At 46.9% G+C, this 18,059-nt stretch overlaps 1 long non-coding RNA gene across 1 annotated transcript in view; it reads right to left on the bottom strand.

The window, feature by feature from the left end:
• Positions 1–9,700: 9,700 nt before the first annotated feature.
• The window catches only part of LOC135916068 (uncharacterized), a 34,122-nt gene continuing 25,763 nt past the window's right edge, over positions 9,701–18,059 (bottom strand). The window contains exon 5 of the long non-coding RNA XR_010568832.1: positions 9,701–9,883. This is a non-coding gene — a long non-coding RNA (uncharacterized lncRNA). The remainder of the gene's footprint in view (positions 9,884–18,059) is intronic.

Below are 18,059 nucleotides of genomic sequence, written 5' to 3'. Positions count from 1 at the left end.
AGTTGTTTTTTCATCCACTTTAATTTCCATGAAGTTACCGTTTCTTAATTTCATTTATTAAGCTCAAGTAATTTCCCCTATGTTGTCCTTGGTGTCAGTGTTCGATGGCTTCTTATGATATGACTAATAAAATTTGGGCCCCTCGGTTAACCCGCTTTCTTCTCGTTTATATATAAATATAGATATATATAAACAAGAAGAAAGGGAACCGAGGGACCCGAATTTCATTACCCATATCTTATGAAGTCAACAAACAAAGACATCAAGGACAGCATTTGTACTTCCTCTTTGATAAACCAAAGAACTATTCTATGGGTACACTATCGTATATTTTGCCTAAACTTCTTAATGATCTGAATAAATGTGGAATTGATTTAGGTCGCACTACAGTTCGCGAACTGCGCCACGTGATATGTCATGTTTTTGAACAAATCTAATACTTGATTTCCTTGTGATAATTTAAATCGAATCAATTTTGCGTTTGTCTTTTGTTAGGTTCCTTTATGTTTCATGTATGCTCCTGTACTGCCTTGTAGAGGGGACCGTCGGCTCTAGTCAAGCTGTGCAGCAGCTTTTACCCACGGCCCCTCCATCGTTTTGATGGAAAAAAAGCTTATTATTATTATTATTATTATTATTATTATTATTATTATTATTATTATTATTATTATTATTATTATAACCTAATTGAACAGAAAGTGGATAGTGGATGAAGAACTAGCCGCATGTGTGGTTTAAGCACACGTCGTCGCATTACACGTGCGATGCTCTAATCAACTGAGCTACAATGGCAGCGTTTTCCCATTCACTTTCTGGGGTATTTATGTTTTGCTACTGGGATGAAGGCCTATATATACATCCACCATTGTAGGAGTTCCATTAACTCCATAATTCACTCTCAAAGACCGCACGTCGAACAAGACGACTCGTGCGACGATGATGAATATGTGCATGCGAAAATGAATAAGGTGGAATGAGGTGAAGGGTAATAATAATACTTACAAAAAGTATGATTTGTTCGGATCGCCGAGATGCTCCCGCTTACTACTCGGAATGAAGCATAAGCAGACGCCTTCATCTGTCGTTGCTGCGTTGATTGTGGGGCCGGACTAGTCATCACGTGGTGTTCTGAGCATCTCGGAACAAGCGTCGCGGCAGCCTTCCAGGGCAACGCAGAGAAGGATCCAGGGCGAGATCACTACATGCGTTCGCGTTCAGAACGTGTGAGATAGGGACGAGCTGCACTGGGTCTAATGTTAATCATCCGGGGGACGTACGGACAGTACCCATTGGAGGAGGACGAATACGTTAGTATAGATGTATTGAATCCTTCGTTTGTGTGGGCAAAATCGTTTCTAGTTTTCAAGGCTCACGGATTAAGGCGAAAGCCTTAGACGGCTCGTGGGACGAAAAATCTGATGTGCAGGGTTAGGCTGTCCGGCGGTATGGCACCAAAATTCAAGGTACCAAAATTCATAGGGTGTCGAACCTTCAACGGTTCGTGGAAGTGAAACCCTCGGTATTTGTTGGGAGTCGAACCCACGATCTTTGGTGTTAGCCCGAATTAGGCCACCAATTTACAGGCAAGCGCGAAGCCGAGGCGAAGAAGCGTCAACACGGCATGTGATGTTAACGGAGGCAAAGTTAAATCAGGCACAACTAATTAAGAGAGAGCTAATTAAGGCACTCGAACTCCCGACCTTTGGTTGGATTCGAACTCACACCATGTGGGATGAATTGTGGCACAGTTAATTAGGACACCCTATTAGGTAATTCGTATGCACGACATCTGGTAGGAGCCTCGACTAGTTAAAGATATGGGCTAACCAGCCATATATCCGCGCTGGATTGCAATTGACATCGTGAAGGCCTGGAGTTGAACCCTCTACTTGTGGTTTTCATAATGGCCAAGCTAATTTAAAAAATGGTAAATTAAGATAGAGCAATTGAAGGCACTCAAACCCACGACTGTTGGTGGGAGAAAACAAGCAATATTAAGCAACAACGCATTAGAATTAAAATGTCATGCAACGTTATGAATGTCCAGTGAGCGTGCTGGCGTTCGACTTGATCATATTTAGTATATATTAAAGTGACTGTCAAATTTTCAATAACTTTCCAATTGCGTGAAGTGCTGCTGTTTCTTCCTAATTAGCCATTCAGCGACATCGCGGGCCCTCTGGGCGGCGCTTAGATGGTCTCGAAACAATGGGCTTTGAATCCTTTTTCCTCACTGTGTGCATTCTAACGAGATCAGGGGGAGAGTCGTGGGACACTGGGTCAGCATACGTCGGATTCCATTAATGCCATTACAGTCGTTGCAGTCCACCTTCATCTCCCCCTCTAGTTATATTTCATTATAGTGGTATGGTGTTGGATATGTACTGTCGGCCAAAAAATTAAACGGACCACGGCTTAGGCGGCCTGAGTGGCGGCGGGGCCACACCGGGGCTCACACCGGCTCTCGCCGTCTCGCTCGGCACGCTGACGGCGAGCTGATGGCGAGAGTGCCCCGAGTGACACCAGATTCTCCCTCAGTCTCGCGCGGGGCCTTGTCACACATGATAAATTTTTCTTGCGCCTTCCGTTGCTCTGGTGCCGACGGTTGCGACGAAGGAGACCATGCGTTGCCGGTAATCCAGCACATGGCGCAGTGACATAATAGCGGACGGCAGCGGGGCAACAAACCGCGGCACTGAGAAGAAAGGAAGACCCTTTCTGATTGTTGTTTTGCTTATATTCACCTTAACTTTCATATTAGTGCATGTCGCCGGCGTCCACCACTGCCCGATTTTAGGCAACATCACGCAAGTAGCCGCAACGCCAGCTACCATGACGCGTGCATTTTGCCGCCGGTGCGATAAGTTACAGGCACCAAACTGTCCTCCATAGACTCCAGCAGTGGGTTATATATATATATATATATATATATATATATATATATATATATATATATGTTATATCAGCGACGCCTATCAAAATCGCTTTAATTAGCTACTACAATGCGTAGGCCACTATGAATCTTTACACAAGTACGGCCCAGAAGAGATAATTGGAAAGACGAAGCGGAATCAATAGTCAATCATGAAAGTTCATTCACGGAAGCATTCCATGGTTTGAAGGGGTCGTCAGTGCGATGAAAACTGCCGTTGACCGCATTGACTTGTCTTCCTTGCCTTGACATCGACTCATAAAGCACCGCCGCTATAGCTTCAGACGTCCGCGCAGCACCTCCCACTCACTAACTTAACGCGCCGACGTGAAAAGCGCGCGTCACCCTAGCCGCCGTTCCGGCTACTTGCGCGACCTTGCCTAAAATCGAGCAGCGGTGGACGCCGGCGACCTGCACTAATATGAAATATCAGGTGAATATAAGCAGTACAACAACCAAAACGGGTCTTCGTTCCATTTCAGTGCCACGGTTCGATGCCCTGCGGCTGCCCGCTACTAGTGTTCGTCTATGTGCTCCCACAGGGAGCATATACAGGGACACTACGCGCTACTGCACCACAGCGTCATGTACGGGAAAACTGGTGATGCGCTGTGCCCTTCGTCGCTATCGTCACTAACAGAGAAACCTAACGGTGAACTGGAAATTTATCAAGCGTGATGACGCCCTGCGTGAGGGGAAGGAACGAAGGAAGGACGGAGGGAGGGAACTCAACTTTATTCAAGTTGCTGCAGGCGACGAGAGCTTTGGGCTCTCATGGAGTGGGCGTCTCCCACGACGGAACCGGGGAGGTTGAGTTTCCTGGCGGCGTCGTGGACCTGCTGCACGGCCCAGAGTTGGGGAGCGAGTTCATCACTCCGGATTGCTTCTTCAAACTTGTGCTTGCCCGGTTCGGACTTTATCTGAGCTTGCGAGCAGGGCCAGAGTAAATGGTAGACGTTAAGGGACTTCCCACGGGATATTCGCGCCAAGATCATGCTCCCACCTATACCCAGAAACGTACACCCCGAAAACAATAGGCCCAAACGACAAGCAAGAGGACAATGCCTCCTTAGCGAAGCCTTGGCGAAGAGCGAACGCTGAGTCTTTGTAGCCGCGGCAGCATACGCGGGAATCAAAGCTTTCGCAGTGTGGGCTGTGGATGGCCGTGGATCCACAAGACATGCAGTCAAGGTAATTGCAAGGAAACCTGGACAGGCCGAACAGGTTGCCATTGCTGTTGCGCTCACTGACGAAAATGTCTGACATTTACAGCGACTTCACAGCCGCTATCAGATCTTTCCAAAAGGGCATGGTTTGCGCAAAGGCTCTCAGAATTGTCACAAGGAAAGAAATTAAGAACCATGTAATATGCTGGTTCCCGACACACTTACGACCAAATATCGGCGACGTCGCCAACCTTAACGAGGCGGCACACGAGGCTGCGCGCGCGCTTACCAACCGCGCGGCTTCGCCCGACCACTCGGAGAACAAGGTCGGCCCACTACGCACAATGAAATCACCAAACACTACTACCTAGAACGGAGGGAATATACTACGCCACACCGCAAGCTCACTCGAGCTTAAGCCGTTGCACTCAGAATGCTACAGACACAGACCGAACGCAAAATAGACTACACCACTACATGCCTGAGCTCTACGACAAGTCTTATTCCACCAATTGCAATACATCCCTTAAATTATGGCCGAAGTCTGGCATCATCCTGGGCTCCTTCGTGGTCTGCGCGCGGAGCGATATAGCAGCGCCCCGGTGTGGTCCCGCAGCCGCTCCAGCCACCTAAGCTGTGGTCCGTTCACTTTTTTGGCCGACAGTACTTGTTAGCAATAAGCGCAGTGAGACTGTCTGAGCCCTCTTCAGCTTAGAATGTGGAAATGCTGCCAGGTAACATAATTGTTGTCCTTGAGGGGCATTTTTCGAAGGGGCCGACATTACTAGCATAAATAATCAAATCACGTATTCAGCTAAATTAATATATATTCAGTAATTAGCTTCCTAATAAGTTACCTTACGGCAGATAATCCCATTTACTAAATGCAGTTGTCGAGCTTCAAAGACGTATCCATTTGAATAAATTTCCAGGATATTAGCAGTTTGAGATATTTTCCAGAGTGTAAGACGAAGTAAATGGATGTTCCAGCTACTCTTGCGCTTCAATGCATAAAAGAGCGTTTTCCTAAGAAGTAAGTGGAGTAACAGTTTCTTTTTACAATGAGTTTGATGACTTACATTCCTGATCTGTCTTCTATCTGTAAATTAATTACAAGTGGATAGGCCTTGCCAACTCATTGCTTTCAATTCTTAAATTGCCATATGCAGCATAAAGTAACTTATTGAGAAATTATTTGGTTAAATTTTGTTAATTGGTCGTATATGTGTCGAGCTCACGCGATAATGCAGTTGGGCTATTCGAGAAATTCAGTTCAAGGACAAGTGTTCGGCTATCAGCCACCAGTGTTTTTAAAGATTCCCTAAAACTTTGAAATGATCACCCTGTATATTAAATGTCGGCTTTGACATCATAAATATTTGGTGTAACTACAACACTCTTGCCTAACGCCCCATTCGCCGCGAACTTTGGTTGACGCTTATAGAATAAAGGTAAAGGTGTGCCTAAATGCTATATTGTTCCTGTTCCGATGGCCTGTAGTCTAAACCAACGCATGCCCATGCATCTTTCCGCGGGTAAATTGTTCATACAAGTGTAGTCTTTATTTACACATGCACTCACGTTTCCATTTTCTGCTCGACGGGTTGGTAGATTCCTAAGCGTGACGAAGGTTTCTTTCCTCACGCTACTTATAGTCGTATTAGCAAGGCTGTTTATGTTTGGCGGTGATCATATCAGTGCTTTCTCTGTTCACTTTATTTTTTGTTAGCTGGTTTCAATTTTATGCATACCATATGCGCGTTGTGTCAGCATGACAGGCAAATCTCTCAAAAGTTAAGACATGCAAACAAGTTGACTAATACACATATCGCAAAGACATTCCAAGAAGTATCTATGAACTGTCCGTTTCTATCGCTGTCATGAGATGAACGACGCTGACGAGAACGTTACCGAGAACGTGCACGCATTCATAAAGTCACAAGTGGCAAGACGAAAGCTCTTCGAAGCTAAGGATGACACCTCTCTCCACAGCCGTTGAGTGAAATGGCAATCGCTTTGAGCTTCTTCAGAAAACCTGGTGTGGTCGTGTTCTACGGCCGCTAAAACTAACGCCTGAATTGATTGAGCAGAAATTTCTTTAACTACTAAGGCGCCTTACTTAGAGTGGGGAGCGAGAAGGTTTTTACTGAGTTTTTCTAGTCATGGCTTGTTCCTAAAATCTGTTCGACACACTAATGAAAATCGCTTTCGCATTCGAATATTTACAAAATCTAGCATTTCTTTCTTTTGCGGTGTTCTGCGAAATTACCAAAACTTACTAGCGTTGTTTGTTTCAGTCTTCTAGCATGCCATGCTGCAAGAGTGTATCAGATTTTGCTAACGAATACCGTTTTTTGCCAAATTAAACCGTATTGCGCCTTCCTGCCTGCCTGCCTAGCTGCCCGTCTATCTATCTATATATCTATATATCTCTATCTATCTATCTATATACATATATGTATGTACATATACATATATATATATATATATGTATATCTATATCTATCTATATATATATATATATATATATATATATATATATATATATATATATATATATATATATATATATCTGTCTATCTATCTATTCTTGTGATTCGCTACCGCGTGACCCAATTTGTCTACCAGATTGCGCCTCGGTGCTCGTGATCGTGATGCCTTCGTTCTAGCGGCATCGTTGCCATTCGAGCTTTGTTACCCGCCTTTTAGCATGCCATCGTCATCACGCCATTGTCATGCATGCATTGTCATACTGTCGTCTTGATGCCTCAGGTTCGTTCCACCATCATCACTAAAGCTTCGACACCCGCTTGTCAGGAATCCGTCGCCGTCATGTCATTAGCGTCATACATATCGCGTGATAATGTCGTCGTCATGCATGCATTGTGTTACTGTCACCTTGATACCGTCTGGGCTGTTCCATCTTCGTCATTCTAAGTGCGTTATGCTGTAGCTCTCACGCCATCACCTTCAAACAGTCGTGACATTATTGTTGTCGTATCATGGTCGTCATTTCAGCTTCGTTGTCGTTCTGACCCCAATAATTTTAGTCATTCGATTTTAATTATGCTGTATTCATTGACTAGGGAATATTCTGCCTTGGTAGTGCCGTTGCCGTCATTGCCTCATCATTTAATAGTGGTTATCTTGCATTTATTGTCATGGTAACGTCGCCATGCCTTCATTGTAACAAAGAATTCGTGATTCCAAAGCAGTACAGCTTTGCCTTCATGCACTCCTCGGCATCCAATTATCCGCATACCATCTCCATGTCATCTTCGCCATACACTCGTCATAATTAATTCGTTTACATTTTTTAGCCTTGTATTCACCGTCACTTCATCGTAGTCACTTTCGCTTCGACGTACGGCTCTCACTAAAACATCGTCGTCACCCAATTGTCATCACGCTCTTGTTTTACCATCATTATAACATTAGTAGCGTCATCCAATTGTCCTCATGTTGTAGTCGTCGTACCACATTTGTCTTTTCATCAGCGTAATTATATTGTCATCTGTGCGTCGTTCTCATAAAGTCCACGTCAGGACGTCATATGCATCATCAACCTTCACAAGCCAGAGAGGTCATTGACAAATTTATCGACGTTGTCCTTCTTCGTCCTTCAATCGTAGTGACACTTCCGTAATTCAATCGGGGTGATGCTGCCATTTTCATGCCATTATCGTGCTGCGTCTTCATCAATCAGTGACTACCACATATATATTGCCACAATGTCACCGCAATGTCGTCGTAGTCATGTCATCCATATGGTTAATTTACTAATTTGGTTGCCTTCACGTCACCATCGTCATACACTCGGTCGTCATACCATTTCACTCATGTCCCCGATGTCACGCTGTAGTGTTATACCGCCGTTATCAATTAAGAATAGTTATCTCATTGTTGTCATGTGGTTATCATCATACCAGTTTTTTCGTTTCAATGACATAATTATTTCCTCGTCAGTTAATCGTAGTCAATGCGTTGGCATCATACTTTCATCTTCGTCATGTCGGCATGGTCATGAGCAATATTCGCAAGGGAGTGTCATACCAAAGTAGGAAGATACCGCAGCACCATTTCCCGTATAGACGAAGCAATGGAAGACTCAGACTGACCATTACAGATGTTAAGAAATGCCATGTCAGAAAAGCAGTGGCTCCACATTACTGAAATGCTAATCGCATTGCCGTCGACAGACATGATGAGGTGAGTTCTGCCCTGATCTTTTTCTTTCAGATCGCTAAACACTAGGAGCACTGTTGTACACTACTGTATTGAAAAGGGCCAAGGAAACAGTGAAAATAGGTTTATGTGTTCACCACGAGAGTGACATTTAGGCCGCCCGCTGCAGATGTCCTCCTTTGCACCAACCTATAACTCTCGTAAGTACGCTATATAATTATTTGTTATATTCTTTCATTGAAGGCGATAAACGCGCATGTAACGCGTTTTGTTGGTAAATATATCAACGCTATGCAACAGTTCGGAAGAACCATCCTCCATGAGTACCTAAGTCAATGCGAAACATTTTGCCCCTGAACGAGGTGCAAAGATCAAGCGACCTCACATCTTCCCGGCGAAACGCTCTCTCGATGACTACAACATTAGCGGGCCACGACGCCTTGGCGAATTACGAGCGGAACCAGAGGTGCTCGTAGACGCTACAGGCAGTAACGAATTAGTCTTCGATGGAGTGCTTCTGGAAGTATCGGTCTGCAGCGCGTAAGTGCCCGTGCTCCAATAGGTAACGCTTCTTCTCGGTGACCTGTTCGGCGGCTCTCCGCTTGTTGTGAAAGTGTGTTCTTCGGCCGTGTTCTTCGGCTCCGGTTCGGGTTGCCTGGCGAAGCTTTCCTCCCAGTCACGCATTTCTAATCCGCCTTTCGCGTCTCCTCCTGCTTCGCCGCTTCGGCACGCATCGCATAGCTCTGTCGTCTCGTCGACGCATTCGCACTCCTACGCTTTACTACCACTTCATTCTTGGGAGCGTCCCTTATTGTACTTGCAAGTATAAGCCTAAGCACTGCATAGCGCCCCTATTGCAACCGAGCTCCGTCCATTTTCGAAGCGCTAACGCATACTGGTGAGTGCAGCAAGAAGGTAACAAACCAGTAGTGGCGTGGGATCTGGCACATGGAGGTGCGCACGACTAGGCAAGAAACGATTCGCCTTTAAATCATATTATTACGCTGTGCGCGCTCGCTACGACATACGCGCGATATGGGACGTGCTGCTGGCTCGCGTCTCCATGGTTTGATCAGCGCGTCGAAAGAAATGAAAACAATTCCAGCCGCATCCAAAAATGAGACATACCATGCCTGAAATCTGACGCCTCGAGCGAGCAAGACGGAAGCACCAAAAACGTCGCCCTTAAAGTCATGACAGCTCGCGAATGTGAAAACATTGGTTGCTTCAATACTCTCGTGCAAGTAGAAGTTGGTGAGAACATTTCAATATGGCCTGGCATGCCCCCCGATATTTCATCACTTGTGCCTTCTGTAGGTTTTTACTTCTTCAATTTACAAAGCTGTGAATTATCAAATAGAAACAGGTGCCTGAAAGTGATATTGTCATAGCCGCAATCATACATGAACACCATATGTGAAAGCTTTCATTTCCGAGAACATGAAAAGTCTCGGCCTGGCCTTTATTTTGTCGTACACAACTGTCAAATTTTATTAGGAGCTTCTTGAGACACACATATGGGCTACGTAATAGATTGCATGGTGAATTTTGTGGCCGCAAAACGGAAATTGGTCAGAAATTGTTCCACCGAAGTCAAGAGCTGAAAGTGAAAGAAATAATTTTCTCAGTTGTTTTATTGGCGCCAATGTTGCTTAAAGTACAGGAACAAAAGCACTCTTACATTAGTAGCTTGGCGCAATATTTATCATTGTTTTGGAGGAACATGGATAGTAAGAAAAAAATTTCATTTGTGGCGATGGAACTAAATTTTGCACTTGCTTGAAAACTCTTCGACGACATGCAACAACATGCATTTCATAAGCTGAGAGCGAAGCCTTACATGCCATAAGAATCCCAATATGCAATATTTCGCGGACGCTATATACATTATTACGATTGCTATAAGCTGCACAATCCTCAGTCAACCGGGTAAGTGATTACATGCTTTAACTGATTCATGCGTCACAGTATTTGTGACATTTGGACACAATATAGGCATGCACTCTTACCAGCCTGCGCATAAGTACATGTTTATATTATGTCTGAATTGCGCTCAACACTTTCCTCTTATTTATAATTCAATGCTAGAACCTCCCAGTATATTTGCTAAAGTAAGTAAAGGGGCCTTCGGACTACTGATGAAGTGCGGAAACGAAATCGGTTAGAACTTTTAGCGATGTATTACTATTCGAAGACGGGCCTATCTACAGTAATATAAGGCTGATTACCAGATATATTACATCGTACCTGTTATATATTTTGGTTCCTCTGACACTACCTAAACACCGCGTAAATATAATCATATTCTTTTAGTGAGGGCCTTCTAAAACCTTATTCAATTAGTTGTGCGCCACGGCTTGTATATTCATGAAAGAATCGGGCACCTTCACACTCATTACAGGGAAGATGAAGAGTCTGTCGAATTCTATAAGATGATCATATACAGATGCGGAAGCCTTATAAACCATGCACCTAAAATTTCGGCGGGATTTTTCACTTAGGCACGACGTAATCGTCGGTTAAAATTGCGCTGTCACTCCGCCACCCGTCGAGCGCCGCGCGCTGCTGCTTACGCTGACGATGCGAGCGCAGACCGGAAACCACGCCGTAGTGACGTCAGCTCTGGTGTTCCGCTCCTGCGCAGTCTCCGTGACCATGCCTGACAGCGCTTGTTTCTGCGTGTGTGCTATCATAATCTGCCTCGCTCGAGCCTGCATTCCTCTGTTAGCGTGCATGAAGAGTGGTAGTTGACGTGCGCAGCATCAATTGAAGTGGTGGGCCGATCATGCCGGCGTTCTGTGCAGTCTTTGTTTGCACGAACACCAGCCGCCGTGACGATGTGCCATTACTACCCACAAGACAAGAAGCTTGCAGCTAAGTGGGAGGCTGCTGCGAATCGAAAGAAATTCAAGCGCTCAAGAACAACACTGCTGTGCTCTAACCACTTCCGTGACGACGATTACTATGAGAGTTTATCAATGAGGCGTGAATGAGGGAGAGTGTGACTTTCTGCTAGGAGGCTTTCTAAACGCAGCATAAAAACGCAGCACCTCATGAATACACGAACTCGTCCAATCCAGGATTTTGATTTATTGCTAGCTCCTTCGTGTTAGCATGCTGAACGGAAGGTGCATGTACATCTCCCACCCATGACGCAGGTTTGTTCGGAAACCGCCGTTAATTTTCTATTCTCACTTGTGTTGTGAAACAGCCAACTTGCAGCTACCATAATTCAGTACAAGTGTAACGTTTTCATCTGTTTGAAAGCCGGCGCACGCCCGGACGCTCCGCTCCCCTTCGCGCACAGAGAGAAAGCGGCTGTCTCACGTAGCCGACGGAATTCGCCGCCTTTACGGCTCCGCTTACGATTAGCGTCGGGATGGCGCGCTCGTGAAGGCCACTACACGTGCTACAAGAGCTGGAAAACGTTTCCCGCATGCAAACCATCTGTGCAGATTGCCGACAGCTTTGAGGCAGCGCACAAAGGCCGACGATTGCATCCCTCCTTACGTCCCACAAAGAGGCACACAGGAACATAACAGTACAGCTGTTTGCCAGGAAACGAACTTACTGGATTGCTGAATACAGCTTTGCAAAAAACATACTCACCAAAGAACATTTCTAAGACGAGGAGATGCCAACACTTCGCTTTCGTTAGCATCGAAAGTACTGCTTGCTACCAGCATCTTTTGCTTCTTGGAGAGGCCGGCTACGTATACATGTAGGGAGCAACGCCGAAGTCCTCAGAGAAATGCAAGTTCCCAAAATTTACAATCACCGTCTCACCAAACCACAGCGCCAAACCATCTTGCATCGTGCTTCATGTGTGGCTGCAGCGGCCTGTCCGGACGAACACCAATGCTGACGTCACGAAGCACCGACCAATCACAGTCAGAAACGATGCGCGCGAGCTGCCCGAGTCTGCTGCTGCGCTTTTCGCCGAAATAAAACCTGTTTGCACCAACTGCGGATGGCGGATATAAACAACGCCAAGGACTTCCTGATGGGTAGAACGGCGATCATAGGCCTGGGGAATCTCAGGACCAAGAAGTCCAAAATACCGCGGAAAGGAACCCCCCAGGGGTCGGTGATCTCCCCGTTGCTGTTCAATATAGCGATGAGGGGATTGCCGAACCTTTTCGATAACATCAGGCGTATCCGTCAAGCAATGTATGCAGACGACCTGACCATGTGGGCATGCACGGGATCGGCGGACGAAGAACAAGACGGCCTGCAGGAAGCCTTCGACAGGAGCGAGCGTTATTTACACCGCTTCTGTCTTTCATGCGTGCCGGTAAAGTCGGAGCTCCTGATCCTCAAAAAGAGGACAAGAGGGCGGCCTCCGCAGGTGACAATGACCCAACGTTGACACTAAATGGAGTCAACATACCCAAGGTGGACACACTCTGTATTCTGGGCCTCACTTTCCAGAAGAACGGTGCTGGTCTCGCCGCTTTTAAAAAGCTGCAATCGACAGTTACCCAAGTCGCGCACATGGTGCGAAGAGTGACAAACAAAAAGAACGGCCTGAAAGAGCAGGACACAATCAGATTAATACAAGCCCTGATGATCAGCAGAGTCACTTACGGCACCCCGTACCTTGGTCTCAAGAACAGCGAGAGAGACAAATTGAACACCCAAATACGAAAGACTTACAACTGGCGGTCGGGCTTCCACCGATGACGTCGAGGGAGAAGCTACTCAGCCTGGGCATCCACAATACTTGGGAGGAACTAGGAGAGGCCTAAATGACGAGCCAGATAGAGCGACTCAAGCTCACCAGCACGGGTAGGGACACAATATTAAGACTGGGCTGCCCAGTCGAATATGACTCCACAAGAAACAGCGGGTTCCTCTACCCCTGAAGGAGAAGATCAGGGTGGCCAGCATCCCGAGAAACATGCACCCTGAATACCACAGAGAAAGGAGGCGAGCGAGAGTGAAAGCTATACGTAAGGCCTACGAAGGACCAAAACAAGGAGAAGCCTGATACACTGATGCGGCAAAGTACAACAACAGAGCGGCCCACGCTATCAGGGTGATCAACGGCCAAGGGCAAGAGGTAGCAGCGGCCTCGGTGAGCACTCCAGACATCGACTGCGCGGAAGAAACGGCGATAGCCCTGGCGGCCACTACGAGCCAGCAAGATTAAGATCTAATCTGCTGGATCTTTTAACCAGAGCTGATTCTTTTGACTCAATGTTTTCTTTCCAGCATTTAATTTGAGAGGCATCTATTTCTACGTTTACTTTTTGTATTTTTGCATCTGAGCCTTGTATTTATTGCTGTATTTTGTGTTACAACTTGTAGGTAACATTTTTCAATTGTGCTAATCCTGTTCTTTTTGCATATATTATGTATTCGCCCCTCCTGCTTGGGCCTACTGTAGGCCTGCAGTATGTTCTTAATAAATAAATAAAATAATCAAAATCATCGCCGATTCAGAAACAGCATGTAGAAGTTACCAAAAGGACCCCATTTCCTAACAAGCCCTGAGCATCCTCGAAAAACAAGACAATTGTCCAGAAGTGTACATTGTCTCGGCCCCGGGACACGAGTCCCTGGCGGGTCATGTAGCGGGTAATGCTGCTGCCCGAGATCCCATTCTCCGGGCTATCCCACAAGGTTCACGAGCACCGGTGGACCAACAAGATAGCGTCCACAATAGATATGCCGTTATCCTGAGCCACTACCGACTGGGTAGTAGGATCTATCCACCCCCGCATCCCCAGCTGACAGGAGAAGAGGCGGTGATCTTCCGAAGACTACAGACCGGCACATTCCCGCAAGTCACACTGCTACACACCATGTATCCTACGAGCTATACTCACAAATGCGCCTTCTACTCTACGCCCAATACCCTCTAGCACATGGTATGGAAATGTCAACAAAACCCATCGACGCCACCCATCACCGTACCAACCGTCGAGCAGTGGGAGGCCCAGTTGACGAGCTCGAGCCCTGAAGACCAGCATCGTCTGGTGAGCAGGGCCAAGCTATCAGCTCAGGCTCACGGCGTCCTGGACTAGGGACGACGCCCACCTCGGACGATTTCACCATCGGCTCATTTCAACTAATAAAGTTTATTCCTCCTTCTTGCTCTTTCTTTCGCTCAATTTCGATGCGATATTCGGATTGGGAGGGTTGAAAACCATTACGTCAACCTCTTCACTCATTTTTTCTTTAATACTCTCCAGTTTCCCAATGAAGGATTAAAACCTGCAGTTTACTACCTGCTCTAAGCATTGCAGGAACTTGTTTTGGTGTATGATTTTGCATACTCGCTGCTTGCGGTGTACTATTGCGTCCTGCTTTATTTCATAGAACTCTTCCGAGAACATTTTCTGTTCTATAAACATTAGTGTGCTATTTGCAGTCACCGATGTGCCATTCTTGCTGCATCGAACATGTTTGAGTAAAATCAGTTCGCATTTTGGTCTCACGCTACGCTAGCGGTGCGCACGCTCTAGTACTGGGCACACCGGACGACCGCCGCGGGTTCGAGCACTCCGAGCCGCATTGCACGCAGGGCACCGGGTCACTGCCTGCTCCACCCCGCTTGGCACGCCGACGCGTCTCTGCGGGCGCGCGCCCCATCGGTCTCAGCTAAGGCCAGGCGAGCCCACGCGCGCAGGAAGGGAGACCCTAGGCGAAGCTCTCCTTAAAAAACAAATCCCATTTATCATTCTGGGGGTCAATACAGACCCAAGTTTTGGCAACACGTCCGAATCCAAATCTAATCGCCACACATTACATGGCCAAATGGTCGCCGGTGGTCGCTAGGAGCGCACTTCGACCCAACGAAGAAAGAACCCAGCAAATAGAGACCGCCCATCTTTCGGCCAATGCCTGCCATCGCGCAACCCCACAGCAGAGGAAATGGAAACAGGAAGAAACAGAAGAACAGACGGGGCCACGATCGGATGGCGCTGCCTCAGGAGATCGAGACGACCGAAGAGTATGCACACCCGCCGAGGCAGGGACCCACATGAGCCGAAGTAACCACCGGCCGGCGGCGGACAAAGGAACCGCCGCAGGCAGAGAGGAACACGTGCGCATCTTCCGACGCCCCGACTTGTCTACTCGGGCCCCGTCCTGGGCGCGCGTACCCGGAGCGCACGCAAGCAGGGCGTGAATATCGCGAGAAAGTCGGCCAATACACAGTTTTAGTGTAGCGTACGCAACTATAGCGTACGCTATAGGCTGTAGAATGCGTGCAGAAAGCAGCACATGTTTTTTACAGTGTTAGTCGGCTTGCAAGATCTTCGGATCTTAGAGGCCATATGCCGTCGTTGCGGCTATATCCTGTCTGTTGCGACTGGTGTAGCTGAAACACCGAAAAGCATGGAGTTTGGTTTGGATTTTGTGGCGGATGGACGTGCTTTTCGGGGCTGCATGGCGGCGACAAAATCATAATCTTTTGTGCATGCTTTGAGCTTGCTTCTGTTTTTGAGTTGCTGATTTTTTTTGCCTTTAAATCGTAATTGGGAGGCTTTCTTTTTTTTTCTTCGTCTCTCGTATTTCGGGTGACCGGGTGTGTTTTGTGTACATTTAGATTTGTATGTATGTATGTATGTATGCTTTATTTCCACAAAAACTAAATACAGCTTTGCGGGGGTAAAGTGGGGAAAAAAGCTGCTCGTAGCAGCTTGACTAACCCCAAATACCCTTAAAGGGTATTTGGGCTAGTCAAGGATGGTTAGTCAAGGATGTTCAAGGATGGTTTGGGTCTAGGCAGGATGGTTAAGCGTCCTTTCACACCACGTGCAGCCGGGTGGGACGCAGTGTTTTTAGTCTCTAAATACTAGCTTGGAAGTGGCAAAACTAATTGCTATTAGTGGTTTTACTGTGTGTGTTTTAAAAGAAAAGTCGGTCGGTCTCCACGGCATTGATTGCTTTTGAAACAGTAGTGAGAGATTCTTTGCAGCATTTTGAGGATTTGATTTTGTGCGTACCGGTTTCCAGTATTCCAGTACTTGCAAAAATCCGTGGAATACATGACGAGAAAGCCGGGAAAGCAGGCAGTGCGCAGGGGGTCCCTCAATGCAGATAAAGGGACGGATCAGAATGGAGAGGGCGTCGCAACGACCGGCACACAATGTTATGTGGATAGTAGGCTGTAGAAAATAGGGGCCTTCTAAGAAGAGCTTGTCAAACAGGTGCAAGAGCTCAAAAATGAAATGAAATGAGAATGGTCGTGACAATGAAACGCAGACCCTGACGCGACAGGAGAGGGACTGTCAGCAAAGTACGTGGAATGCGTGCAGCGTGATGAAGAGTTAGCTGGACAGAGTGGCACCTACCTTGAAGCCGCCATGCGGAAAAGGCAGGAGCCCAGGGAACAATGCCCCTTGTCGAGTCCGAATCACGCGGAAAAGGACAAAAGGAAGCAGGGAGAGGTAGGAGAGAGTGAAAGGGTGACAATCGCTGGCGCCTCAAACTTTGCTGGGTGTTCAAAATCAGTTGTGGAGAGGGTGAAAGTGATAAAAGAGTGGCGATAGGCACATTTCCAAGGCGGACTCTGGGTTCTCTCATGGAGCGGGCAAAAGAAAAGCTCGCGGAAAATGCCCACGTGCGCAACCTTGCCATAGTACAGGTGGGCTAAATGACGGCCTAAATAGGAAAGGGACAGGAATACGGCAGCGCTTGGCGAAGGGGGTGGATGACTTGCGCGAGCTATCCCTTCAGGTGCAGGTCGTGCTGTGCACGGTACCGCAGGTGCCTGTGCGTGACAGTCACGTACAAAGAGCTGTAGTGGCTGCTAATGAGGCGATATGGAAAATGAACCCAAATAAAGGCTTTGAGGTTGTCGAAGTAAAGAGGGAAGTGAGAAGGTGTGGTGGTTATAAACGAGACGGGAGCCAGTTCAATTACACGCTAGCACGAGAAATGGGGTGGCGAATTGCTGGTAACGTTGTTGCTTTTTAGGAGGCCCGCGGGCGCTCAGGAGGCCACAGTAGGTAGTAATGAAGAACGTCCCGTATGGGAACCTCAGAAGAGCATCATCGTCGATAACAGAAAAAGGAGGGAAGCAAGAAAGAGAGCTCGCCATGCAGTAGGCTACATAAACATGCAGGGCGGCAGAATAAAGGAAAAGTGGACAGACATTAAGGAGTAGTTAAATGGCGAAAAAAAGGGGTGTATCCGGTTACAGAAATGCACCTCAGAGACTCAGAAGAGCCGGCAGTTATTGAGAATTATGTTTGAGAAGGGTGCAACAGAATTAGGTCGAAAAAAAGGGAGGGGGAGTCGGAATGCTAATCCATCAAGGAGCGAAAAGGAAAAGAATAAATTCACAGTGTGAAGAGTATCTGTGGTTATTAGGCAGAATGGGAGGGAAAAAAACTTGGCTGGGCGTTGCGGATTGCACAGACAAGAATAAAGAGTTAGTGCAATGCATAAGCGCTGATATCAAGGGTTTCGGGAATGGCGCTGAAATTGTCCTGTTAGGCGATATGAATGCCCACATACAGGACATAGATGGCTATACCGACAACAACGGGAAGTCAATGCTAGAGCTTTGTGAGCAACATAACATGGTTATCGTAAATGCAGGGCCTTAGTGTGAAGGGTAGGTCACGTGGGAATTGGGAAACCGGCAGTCGACCATTCATTGCTGTCTGATGACAGAAGGAATTCATAATAAATAGGCTGAGAGAAGGAGTCATCGATGAGGAAGGGATTAGCGGCATAGCGAGTGACTATAAACTCATAATTTTGAAAATGGGATATGTAGTTCGGAAGGAGAGCAAGCAGTGCAAGATGGTCAGTCCATA

Source organism: Dermacentor albipictus, chromosome 7, assembly GCF_038994185.2.
Source record: "Dermacentor albipictus isolate Rhodes 1998 colony chromosome 7, USDA_Dalb.pri_finalv2, whole genome shotgun sequence".
In the NCBI taxonomy this organism is placed as follows: Eukaryota; Metazoa; Arthropoda; class Arachnida; order Ixodida; family Ixodidae; genus Dermacentor; species Dermacentor albipictus.
Note: the sequence above shows the minus strand (reverse complement) of the source record. Positions and strands in the feature narration are given on the sequence as shown.